The sequence below is a fragment of the Elephas maximus genome, chromosome 7 (assembly GCF_024166365.1).
Source record: "Elephas maximus indicus isolate mEleMax1 chromosome 7, mEleMax1 primary haplotype, whole genome shotgun sequence".
Classification (NCBI taxonomy): Eukaryota; Metazoa; Chordata; class Mammalia; order Proboscidea; family Elephantidae; genus Elephas; species Elephas maximus.
In genome coordinates this window covers 66,699,728-66,711,836 of record NC_064825.1, presented here as the reverse complement: position 1 = coordinate 66,711,836, position 12,109 = coordinate 66,699,728, and the positions used below count along the sequence as shown (strand labels likewise).

Genomic DNA, 12,109 nt, shown 5'->3' with positions numbered 1-12,109 from the left:
TAAGGCTCTAATCTTTATGGATACAGGCTGCCACATCTTTCTCCCATGGAGCTGCTGGTGGTTAGCAGATAAACACTTAACCACTGCACCACCAGGGCTACCTGTAGATCCTAAGAGCACTCCTTAATATACCTGCTGCATGCTAATCTTCATCTCAGAGGCCGCCTCCAAGAACTCAACTCAGGGCATTTCTTTAAAGTCGGGAGGACCTGGATCATTGCTGGGACTGTTCAGGTTTGCCTAGTGAGTGACAAAGAGCGTCCTGTCAGAGATGCCTTACATCTCCTGTTGGTGGGGAACAGGAAGCAGACCCTTTATCTGGGTGGCTAGTAGTCTATGCAGCTGCCAAGCAAGGGTGGGAGTAGATAAGCTCACAATGGTAGTATAGCTCTGCTCCTGGACAATCGGTTACTGGTTCTGGCTATTTCGCAACTGGAATCCTCCCCTAAAGAAAAGCCATGGACCACAGTGTCGCCAGATCAGCCTTCTTCTATGACTCTGTGTTTTCAAGAAGTTGTCTTCTCTGTGCCTTCAACTATGTAGGAAGACCAAGAGCTACAACTAGTGTTTCAGTTTAGACTCCTGGATCTCGTTTGCCCTGGGGTTTAGCCAGGATTTTTGGTTGAGAAACCAACCTTGTAATAAAGACTCCCAGAGATAAATCATCTCTACTGGGTAGAATTCAGAGACATGGAAAAACCCTGGAAATCCCAGATCCAGTTAATAATTCCATGAGACAGTATATTAGAATGCATAAGTACTTAACTAAACAAAACAGTAATCGAAGCTGTCAGAAGTGATGCACGGTTGTGTTAGAATTTTCCCATTCACACATCATTTCCTCTAAAATTTAGTTAGATAACAAACACTACTTATCCCGTCACTGGCTTTTTCAGCCATGAAATGTAGTTGGTGTTTGTACTGGGCTACAGGCAGAGAAAGGGCTGTTGGCTGGTTGATGAGAAGCATCTCCCAGCTCTGTTCCCTTGGAGTCTCTGTAGTGCTGTTTCTGCAGTCTGGAATGTTCTTCCTCCAGACACCCACATGGCTTCCTCTCTCTCTCCCTTCTGATTTTTGCTCAGGAGCCTCCTTATCAGAGAGGCTGCCCTGACCTACCTTATCAAGTAACCCACTGCCCTGTCACTCTACCACCTTTATCCTCTTCATTTGTCTCAGTCCTACCTATCACCACCAGATATGTTTTATGTTTGTTTATCTATGTGTTTAATTGTCTCTGTCTCACGAGAATGTAAGTGCAAGGCTGTGTTGGTTTTATTCACTGAGTCTGAGGGATAGACTCCGTATGGAAAGAGCAGGGGACTCGAGGGCAGAGACCCAAGTTCCAAACTTGACTCTGCCACTTACAGACTATGTGATCTTAGATATAGCCCAACCTCCCTGAATCCCAGTTTACTTGTCTGTAAAATGGGGAAGCTAATTCCTACCTGTTGTGAGGATTCATAAAAATAGCTAACATTTACCGAGTGTTTATCACATGCCCTACCCTGTACTAAGCACTTTGCAAGGATAGCCTCGTTTTATCCTCATAATATCCTAAGTAGGGTACTGTTACTTTTTTCAGTTTACAGACAGGATATCTGAGCCACAGAAGGGTTAAGTGACTTGCCCAAAGTCTCACAGTTAGGAAATGGAAGATACAGAACTTCAACTAGGATCTGGTTCTAGGCTCGGCACTTACATTCTATAACTCAAACCCAAAACCCATTGCTGTCAAGTTGATTCTGACTTATAGCCACCCTATAGGACAGAGTAGAACTGCCCCATAGGGTTTTCAAGGTTGTAAGCTTTACATCTATTTCCTGTACAGCAGCTGGTGGATTCTAATCATCGACCTTTTAGTACACAGCTGAGTGCTTAACCACTGTGCCACCAAGGTTCCTTATCATCCTATACTGCCTCTCATTTAGACAACACATGCTTGATGCATAGTAGGTCCTCAGTAAATGATAATCGACTCAATGGCCCACCACAACAACAATCTTAATGTGATCTGCCTTTTCCTATGGCTGACTTAACTTCTCGTTTCAGGCCTCCTTTTGGGTTCCTGTCCTTTATCCTTCCCATGATCAACCAAACCCCCTTGTGTCTCCTGGTCTAGACCCTTGGCTTGCTCTCACCCCTCGGTTCCTCTTGGGCTCTGGGCTTCTGGTTGTTCCTCTTTCACGGCCACTCAGTCCTGGCTGTGATGTGCTGTCAGTCCCTTCCATAACCTCCAGCTCCCGCCTCCAGGCAGCCAGGATGGGAGCAGCTGGGAGAACTGGTCAGAGCTCAGGCCCAGGATGGAAGTCCATTAGGACTACTGACAGCTTCCCTGAGTTTGCCCTTTACAGAGCAAGAGCTAGGAAGGGGACGTAGGACCAGTGGCTTGTGACCATAACCAGATTAATGACAAGCAATGGGAAATATAAAATTACTCATTTAGAAAATTGATTCTTCTGTGTGATTGTTCTCCTTGCCCACACTTAGAAATACCGGGATTGGTGGCCACAAGGCCACAAGGCAGGTCTCCCACCCATTGTCAATCAAAAGCAGTGCTTATGGAAACTCTTTCTTGAGGGATGTTTTCAGGAATACCATTGCATGCCTGAGGCCTCTGCCATTCTCCATGGGAAGTCGCAGCCTGAAAGTGGAGGCAGTTTCCCTGAAGGGTCAGCCTGGGTTGAGCAACTGGAGGTGTGGGCTTTGGAGTTCAGAAATCTGTTGTTGTTAAGTTGCCATTGAATTGACCCCTGATTCATGGCAGCCCCATGCATAATGAACAAAACGCTGCCGAGTCCTGCTCCATCCCCACAATACATTGAGGATAAGACCATTTATAATCTATAGAGTTTTCATTGACTTATTTTCAGATGTAGATTGCCAGGCCTTTCTTCCTAGTCTATCTTAGTCTGAAAGCTCTGCTGAAATCTGTTCAGATCATAGCAACACACAAGCCTCCACTAACAAATGGTTGGTGGCTGTGCTTGAGGTGCATTGGCTGGGAATCAAACCCAGGTGCCCTACATGGAAGGCGAGAATTCTACCAGTGAACCACCGTGCCCTCATGACAGAAATCTGGACCCTGTTAAAACTCAGGCTCTAATACTTACTCCCTGCATGAGTTCAGATAAGCTACTTCACTTCGCTGAGTCTCAGTTTCCCTAACTGTAATGTGGGAGTCATTGGGTGGGTTTGGGCCCAAGGTCCTCTTCAAGCGAGGGTGTTTCAGACAACTCCTTTTCCTATTCCAACCTGCACCTCTGTGATCACAAGTGATCTCCCAGAGAGAGTCTCATTCACTCTCAGTGGCACCCTTTAGCCCGTGGTGGGCCCAGCCTCAGGGTCTGAGCCTCTCTCAGGCCATTTGCGCCACTTTCCATCTGTGACCCATTACAGCCTGATGCTTTCTCTCTAGAAGTTCCATCAGAATTGGTCAAACGGGACTTCGTAGCTGCCTAGAAACACATTTTCAGTCTCACTTTAGAATTGAGGAACAACAACCTTTAAAACTTTGCAAAAAATAAATTACGTTCCCTGTGAGCAGTCCCAGAAGAAATGTCATTGGAGACATAAACTGTATTTTAGTGTGACCTATGTAAACGTCCCAGGAAATGAACTGACTTCCTATTCCTTAAAATTCTCTTGTTCCTTGTCTTGAACAAAACAGATTAGATTACTTGAAAGGCAGGAGCTTGAGGCTTGGCAGAGAAGACAAAGTTCACTGATACTGCAGAGGCGTGGAGCAGGGCTCTGCCTGATGGGTAACATAGTGTTATTCGTTTCATCGCCCAAGTCCTCTTTGAGATGTGGGCATCCCTGGCCTCTCATCGGATGTGGGAGAACAACCTACATCTTAGAAAGAGGTAGACTGTGTGGCCAATGGAGTGTTTAAAATGCCAGAGTTGGATTTTTTACTCAGATGATTTCATCAGGGGTTGCTTGGAATGGAGCAAGAGACAGAGAAAGGAATAGATTTATTGAATATCTGCAATGTGCTGAGCACCGTGCTACTTCTTTTTCTTCTATCCTCTCACTTCAATCCTGCTCCCAGCCCTCTGAGGCAAGTTTGATCCCATATGACAGAAAAGGAAACAAGCTCAGAGACATGAAGTGCCTTCCTAAGGTCACACAGGGAGTAAGTGCTGGAGTCTGAACTCGAACCCAGGTTCAAGTTTATGCAACTCCGATGTGTATTCTCTTCTACTCCAAGAAGTTGCTGCACCAAGTTATCTATGGTGCAGAGGTGGAGGAGTGCCTGTTGTTCTGGCGTTTGTCTGTTGAAAAACCTATAGGAAATCCCACCTATGCTTGATATCCACTACCTTTTCTGTCTTCATACCTGGGATGTGTAAACACACACATGTGCATGCATATACACAGCACACAATAAACACACACACAGGCGCACGCACACACACACACACACGTGCGCGTACACGGGGCCACGTAATTGACGAGAGGAGTTAGCTTCATTATGGGGCTCTGTCGAGAGGCGTCCTTCTTCTAGCAGCTCCACTGTGTCCTGGTTGCTTTGATAGATGGGTTGAGAATAGCCAGAGCAGGGATAACGCCACGGGGTTAAGGCACATCATGAGTCCAAACTTCAGATGCCTCCAAACCCTCCACAGCACGTTCTAGATGCACAGTCCTTGCTCAAACTGCCAATTTGGATGAAGGATCTGTCAGATTATGTTGGACAAGGTCTGAGCTGGTGCTGAGCCATGCTGAGGATATGACTAATTTGCAGACACTGCACCAAGCTCAGAGAACACACTGTGTATGCCTGGTGTGCACACACATGCCCTCCCGTATGTGGAAACTTCAAATCTCTCGTCCCCACTTCTTTCTCCATTCGGAATGAGGAACATCCACAGCACTGGGACAGTTCCCTCATCTCTAAGTGAAATCCAAAGAGAATTTCTGGGAATGATAAAGTGCTGTGAACTACTCCCACAAAGACAAACAGGCTGTCCTCCTGGCAGATCTGGGTCAGGTGGAGTTTGAAAGCTGTGAGACGGGGTCACGAGTGCCTGGCTGGCTGTGAGACAGACTGTTCTCCAGATCACACATGTATGGTCACATGTTAGGCTGGACCTGGCACACTTGGACCTGGGGCTGGATGAACCCTTTGCTCCTGCAGGAACAGGGGCTCAGCCCAGATCCTGGGGGGCTGGAGGTTTCAGATAGAAAAATTGACTTTCTTCTTCAGTGACTTTAATGTGGAGGGTTGCTGAGAACCCAGGCTTTCTGGGTTCCTGGGAAGATTTAAAAACAAAAATGCCTAACTTAGACTTCATCTATGGGTTTTAGGGAATCTGTGGACATGCAAAAAATATGAGAATGCATATGCAAATATATGCATATATGCACATGCATGTATGTCATGGATAGATAGACAGAGGGACTGATAGATAGATATACATATATGCATTTTCTGGGGAGGTGGTCCAAACCCTTTCTCAGAGTCTTGGAGGGCTGTGGGACCCAGAAACAGTGAAGAACCACTGCATCAACATAACAAGCTGAGCAAAATCTCCCCAGAAATGGACGGAGGTCTGCACTGGGGATCATGGGTGTGGGGTTCTTCTCTGCCAGCCACAGGGCACTGGCTCAGCTATGCTCCCACCATGGCTGCGGAGGACATGGCAACCTCTGGACAGAGCTATCTTCAGACCAACTTGTAGTTCGCCATCAGAGCTAGTTTGCTTCAAAGAGCCCTTCCTGCGTGAAGCTGGATATCTTGTCCCTCTAGTCTTTGGCGGGCCCCTTGGCTGGGATTCTGGGATTCGGTCCCCTGAATGCTGTCCTTGGGCACTTCAGTGCCATCATTCCCAGCAGGAAACGTCATTCATCCCAAGAGGAGGGAGAGGCTGGTCCAGACTTCCCAGGAGAGAAGGTCCATGGCTGCAGTCTGCCCCTCCTCTGCCTCACCTGGCAGGTCTGTGTCTTTGGCAGGACCAAGTGGCAGGCAGTGCCAGCTGCACACCCTCCTGGAGGGAAGGGTGTGGCTGTGTCTGGAGGATCTGCACCGAGTTGGGCTGTCCAGCCCCATCCTCCTGCATAGAGCTATGGAGGCTGTGTGTAGAGGCTGAAGTCAATCTGCTGGGGCAAGGAGGACTGCGACCTGAAGGATGGATTCTTTACCCTGAGGGTGGAGCTCCATGGGTGCATGTGCGGGGAGGGCTCCGGGACTGTCTGCCATCACTGAGACCTGTCTTTGAAATGATGTTGCAGTGTGCCCAGCCCTGAGATTTGCCCTGACACCACAGAGATGCCCCTTTTCTGAAAAAGATCGTAGCCTAGAAGAAGAGACAGATGGACACACTAAAAAAAAAAAAAAAACACTAGATGGTGTGAAAATCACTGCAGTAGCCTGAGAATTCCTCAGGGGCAGGAGGATGCATCTCGGTATTTCTTGCACTGAGCCCAGAATCAGACCCAGAAAAGATGTCACTAAATGGATAAATCCTTTGCACATTGTTAGCGCTCCAAAGGGCTTTCTGTAACCCAGTGTCTGGTATAAGGCCTGACAATTCTTTGTTCTCAAAAACATTTGCAGAAGTGACCTGAATAGAGGTCAGAACATGGTGAGACGTCATTGAAGAGCAGACACAAGATAGGGAACTTTTATTACCCTGTTTTGTATTTAATGCTCCTTTCCTGCCCATCTCATCGGGCCTTTGGGAGAGTGTGCTGAGACAATAGATATTGAAGTACTTTCTGCACTTTAGTGCTGGGAAAATAGCTGGCTGGAGTTCAAGGTGATTTTCCCAGTGTGGGAATTTCCCAAGGGCTTCATCCCACAATGCCTTGTTTTATTCTTAGGTGGTTCAGCTACATCAGTATTGTCTCTGTAACTTGGTTCTCCATGTTTCCTTGGAGCGGGAGCTAGGTCTGTTTTTGTGTTCAATTTCCCGTGCCCTAGTCTGGCTAGGCACTCAGGTGGTGTTTGTGGGTCCAGTGAGGTGTCTGGAGTGTATTTTTATGTTGTAATCAAGGACCCGAGGGGTGTGCTGGTAGCCCCTGCCCCCAGGAGTGTTCTCACAGGACAGGACCACCTGTGTTATGTCTTATATGGATATATGTTTGAGTGGTACTGCGGTGGCACCAATCATGGCCAAAGAAGTGAGATTGTCCCCCACTGTCATCATGAACAGGATGTTCCATTTTTCATAGATGAGGAAGCAGCCCATGTGTTGACCACAGAGCAGTGAAAGTCTTGATTTCAAATATAGAAATATGTGGCCTTGCCAGTTCTTTGGTCTCTGACAATGAGTCTCCACAGAGGACCTGGTCTCCTGACTTCTGATAAGATCTGCTGAGGGCTGGGTGGGGAGTGGAAAGGAGAAGTCATTTCATCTTCAGAGGAACAAAAACAATTGGTGTAACTTCAAGTTTTCTCTCAGTCATTCAGTAACTACTAAATGGGCAATTATTATGCATAAGATGTTAGGCCTGGGGATAGGGAAGAAATAGCATGGTCTTTGTTCTTGCTGTTCTCAGCCAGGGCTGAATTAAGATGTATGGCGCCCTAATCTACCACCTGTCTGTCAGTTTGTCATACTGCAGTGGCTTGTGTGTTGCTGTGATATTGGAAGCTATGCCACCAGTATTTCAAATACCAACAGGGTCATCTATGGTGGATAGGTTTCAGCACAGCTTCCAGACTTGAGATAGATTAGGAAGAAAAGCCTGGTTATTTTCTTCTGAAAGTTAAAATGGGTTGCCGTTAGTCCGTGAAAACGTTATGGATCACAGCAGAACATTGTCTGACTCACTTGCTCTGGACGCGTCATCAAGAAGGATCATCATGTTTGGTGAAGCAGAGAGCCAAAAAGAGTGTGGGAGATGGATTGGCACACTAGCCACAGTGATGGACCTAAACGTGCTGGCGGTTGTGAGGATGATGCAGGACCAGGCAAGGTTTTTGTTCTGCTGCCATGAGTTGGAGTTGATTTGATGGCAGATAACAACAAGAATTACAGTGTTCTCTTCCCCTCTTCCCCATATATAAATCAAAATTAAAATATACTAAATCATATTTATAAGGAAGACCACTTAGTTCTAATATTTCCCATGATGACTACTTCAATCTTTAAAAAATTTTTTTTAGATATCAAAGTCTTTCAAAAATATTTTGGTGCTTCGACTTTGCTGATGTTGTAAACAGATGCTCAATGGGCCGTTTGGATACTACAGCCCTAATTTCAGCCTGATGGGGAGATAAGACACACACTGAATAATAACATGTACCAAGTGCCTTATTATCACAGACTTAGAAAACTCAGACAAGGGGAAGGTTACTTTTTTTTAAAACAGTTAAAAGTTTGTGAAAGAACAAAAATTTGGGCTTGGCCTTCAAGGCTAAGTAAAGGTTGTAAGTTCTGTGATGAGAATCAGGTCATTCAAGACAAGGGAATCTGAATGAGCAAAGGAAAAGCATGGGGTGGAGTGTATATAAAAAGAAGAGAGAAGCTTGATTTGAATAGAGAGGCGAGGCATGAAGGGAGTCATGGGAGAGAAGATGAAAGGTGGGCCCAGGTCCTGTAGGGTCTTGAGTGTCAAGATAAGGAGTTAGGATTGTATCTTGCAGTTCTTGGAGGCACTCAAGGTTTCTGGGCCTTTCTTTGTTATTGTAGACCAATTTCCACCTTCAGGATATTCAGAACCACCCTTGCATTGCATTTAAGAGTATCTACAGTGATGAAGTGATGCTGAAGTAATTGAGTATTGGTAATTGCTTTCGCTGTGCTTTGGTGTAATGCATTTTTTAAATGGAGCTCTATTCTGTAAGTGCATCTATAGGAAAAAAGTGCCAAAGGCTTCATTATCATTAGCCAGTGTCAAATGGAATTTACAGAGATAGTGAAGTGAAGGAAGATCATGCCTCTGTCCTCCTATTACTGCTCAAATCTGTTAGCGAGGGATCACAATCATTGCAGTGATTAAAAAACAACACCAATTTGGGGAAGCAGATATTCACACGGCCTCCAAGTTAACACCCTACACATTATTTATTAATTACAAAGGAACAAAGTAGCTTTCAATGGAGAAATAGGGCCATCTTAATCAGGCAATCGCACTTAGCATTACCAGTAATAGGACAAACAGACATTCTGTGGGTCTTGATGGGATGCAATGGGAAGGACTTAAACATTGCTCACGTTGTGTTCTTGCCAAAAGTCTTTGACCCGAGTTTAATAAAGAGAGAATAATTAGGCTCATTGATGTTGCAGGTTATCTTACAACTCAAATAACACAGACTCTTTGAAAATGTCAATGTTTCAAAAGATAACGACAAGAAAGGAAGTGCAGAGGAACTCTTCGAGATTAAACAAGTCCAGAAAGACACGGCAGCTAAATACAATGCTTGATATATGATTGGATCATGAATTGGAAAAAGGAACAAATAGCTATAAAGGACATCATTGGGGTAATTTGACAAATGGAAATAGAATGTATGTTAGATAATTTTTCTATCAATGTTGTTGTTGTTACGTGCTGCTGAGTCAATTTTTGTCTCATAGTGACCGTATATGACAGAGTAGAACTGCCCCATAGGGTTTTCTTGGCTGTAATTTTTACGGAAGCAGATCACTCAGCCTTTTTCCCAAGGATCCACTGAGTAGGTTTGAACTACTAACCTTTCAGTTAGCAGCCAAGCACTTAACCTTTGTGCTACCAGGGATCTTTGGTATTACAGTAATATGCAAGAATGCCTAGTACGGTAGCTGGAAGTCTCCAAGGATCCCTGAGCTGTACCTGCCAGCCTACCAGCCTAGTCTGGCTTGGGTCTCCTGAATATTTTTTGCTCATTGACTAGGAGTTTTGTCGACTTAATATCTGGAAGCAACAGGGTCTTCAGAGTTTCCTGACATATCTTCCGGTTGCTAAAAACAAAAAACAAACAAACAAAAAAAACCACAGTTCTTCCTCCTAATCCATTTTTAATTAATCTAAGACAAATGTTCTATTTTCCACTAGCAATTAGCCATGTCAGGAATCAATAGTGTTGGCTGATGCATGGCCAGCCCTCCTCCAGAAAGCCTGAGCCTGGGAGAGGCATTCTCTTCAGTGTAAGCACTCTGGGAAATCACTTCCTACTCCAAACACCTGAACTTCTAGTTGACTAATACTTGCTATTGCTTTTCTTGGCTCTCCTTATCACTATTTGTGGAGACAGTCATCTGGACAGGGTGTGGATAGAGGGTTTGACATCTACACTTGAGTATTGTGGGTCTGAAGTCATCCCATGGCAGAGAAAAAAGCCACATGTGTACTGAACCCATGTTAGATATTTTGTAGTGACTTTTCTTTTGCAAAATGCATGTTTCCAGTGAATAACGTAGACACAGGGGTCCGTAGCAAATCTTGTGGGGTTTTATGGTGTGTGTGTGTGTGTATGCGTGTGTTGGTTGTACATTTTTTATATCCACTTGCTAGAAGTGCTGTGCTGGAGGTCTGGGGACATAGATCATTTGAAATCAATAGATAAACCCTAAACTTTATTTCAACTGGTAGCTTCTACCCTCTCCCTCGTTTGAGCCTTTCACCATAGAGGCTTCCAAGGACTAAATTAACTAGATGGCTCTAGGCATTGCAAGTTGCTTCAGGGTGACTGGAGGAGGCCTCATAATTTTGTTCCTGAAAGCTGAGCTGGGCTTTAAATGCTTCCAACCTGTACTGATAAGGAAAGAAATAAGGGGAGGATGACTTCTCTTACGGGAGGTAGGAGGATGGACAGCCAACTTTTCCAACTTGGAGATTGGATCATTAATGCCTGGGCTACGGCACTTATCATGAAGGACAAGATCTGAACCAGTGGGAAGGAAGAGTATACAGAACTTGAAGACATGAGGATGAAGAAGAGGGAGCAGGTATGTTGGATTTATGGAGGAGGAAGCAAAAGTGAGTTTCCAGGAGGGAGCGAGTACGGTATTAAATCAGAATGGGGGCTTTTGACTCTGGTGAGGAGGAAGGGTAATGGAATTTTAGAGAGAATAGTTTCGGTGGAGTGTTGGGGACTGAAGCCAGACTATATGGCATTTACGAGGGAGGACGTGGTAAGGAAATGGGAGTCAAATATGCAACTTAAGTTGATGCCAACCCCTATTACTTTGTAGTTATTGCCCAGAGCTCTTTGTTGAGCAGGATCATGAGGCTGTTTCTGGCTGAATCTGGAAAGAGTGCTATGATAGATTACTTATGTCTGCTGAGGGCATGGGAGTGGGCAGTGTTGGCATGCATGATACATGCCATCCTTAACCCATTGCTGTCAAGTTAATTCCAACTCATAGTGACCCTATAGGACAGAGTAGAATTGCCCTATAGTGTTTCCAAAGAGCAGCTGGTGGATTCGAACTGTTGACCTTTTGGTTAGCAGCCATAGCTCTTAACCATTGTGCCATCAGGGCTCCGTGCCATCCTTAGTAGGGATTATATGTTTAAGGAGCTGAGAACTCACCATCATTCCCTCAACATGACCCGTTCTTTCTTGTCTTCATTTTTTTTTTTTTTTTTTTTAAGCTCAGAGTTGATATTCATGATATTTTACAGATACAGCTTGGGTTCTAAACCAGTGAGAGTAGATTCCATGACTAATCACAGCAGACACTGGCTATAAACAACCAGTTTGCCTGTATTGGTGCCTGCTACTAAGTCTCAGCCTTGCTGTTTCTCTACCTGTAGTATTCTTTCCCTGCATTGATCTAGTGAACTCTCATTCATCCTTCAAGCCTGCTTCAAATGTCATCTCTTCAATGTAGCATTTTCTGTAAATTTTTGCTCCTTTTTCTATGTTCTCATGGTACTTTGTGCATAACTGGATTACAGTATTTTAATATTGCAGTTGTTTATTTACGTACCTGTGTCTTCCTTTAGCCTGCAAACTAGTTGAGGGCAGCAAGGGTTCGTACTTCATCTCTGAGTCATCAAAGATGGGTGGAATGCCCACCGCATAATTGGCCCTCAGTGAATTGTTCCCTAAGCCAAGTACCACAGTGTAGATTCTCACTAAATATCTGATGACCTCATTTATTTTGGTCAGGCTTTTTTTTTTTTTTTTAATGAGAAAAATGTGAAAATGTTTGAAGGCAAAAAAAAAAAAAAA

General features: G+C 44.8%; 1 protein-coding gene across 1 annotated transcript in view; it reads left to right on the top strand.

The window, feature by feature from the left end:
• Positions 1 to 12,109, top strand: part of GALNT18 (polypeptide N-acetylgalactosaminyltransferase 18) — a 400,900-nt gene that overhangs the window by 124,455 nt on the left and 264,336 nt on the right. The gene's annotated exons all lie outside the window — the stretch shown is intronic.